This window comes from Schistocerca cancellata, chromosome 3 (assembly GCF_023864275.1).
Source record: "Schistocerca cancellata isolate TAMUIC-IGC-003103 chromosome 3, iqSchCanc2.1, whole genome shotgun sequence".
Classification (NCBI taxonomy): Eukaryota; Metazoa; Arthropoda; class Insecta; order Orthoptera; family Acrididae; genus Schistocerca; species Schistocerca cancellata.
This window is the reverse complement of record NC_064628.1, coordinates 343248788-343249410: the sequence shown is the minus strand read 5'-3', so window position 1 is coordinate 343249410 and position 623 is coordinate 343248788. Positions and strand designations below refer to the sequence as shown.

The 623-nt window shown below is 47.0% G+C and overlaps 1 non-coding gene across 1 annotated transcript; it reads right to left on the bottom strand.

Annotated features, from left to right (window-relative positions):
* Window positions 1–227: 227 nt before the first annotated feature.
* On the bottom strand, window positions 228–302 carry Trnal-caa (transfer RNA leucine (anticodon CAA)). Its single transcript has one exon. It is a non-coding gene; the product is annotated as a tRNA-Leu (tRNA).
* Between the last annotated feature and the right edge of the window lie 321 nt (window positions 303–623).

Genomic DNA, 623 nt, shown 5'->3' with positions numbered 1-623 from the left:
ATGACTCACGCCCGGTACTCACAGCTTTACTTCTGCCAGGACCTCGTCTCCTACCTTCCAAACTTTACAGAAGCTCTCCTGCGAACCTTGCAGAACTAGCACTCCTGAAAGAAAGGATATTGCAGAGACATGGCTTAGCCAAAGCCTGGGGGATGTTTCCAGAATGAGATTTTCACTCTGCAGCGGAGTGTGCGCTGATATGAAACTTCATGGCAGATTAAAACTGTGTGCCCGACCGAGACTCGAACTCGGGACCTTTGCCTTTTGCGGGCAAGTGCTCTACCAACTGAGCTACCGAAGCACGACTCACGCCCGGTACTCACAGATTTACTTCTGCCAGGACCTCGTCTCCTACCTTCCAAACTTTACAGAAGCTCTCCTGCGAACCTTGCAGAACTAGCACTCCTGAAAGAAAGGATATTGCGGAGACATGGCTTAGCCACAGCCTGGGGGATGTTTCCAGAATGAGATTTTCACTCTGCAGCACACACTCCGCTGCAGAGTGAAAATCTCATTCTGTTTATACGATGGTTGTCCAGAAAGTTATTCACCACATTTTTTCCTTCAACAATTCTTTATTGAACATACTGAGAATTACACACACAAAAGAATGATGATTTATC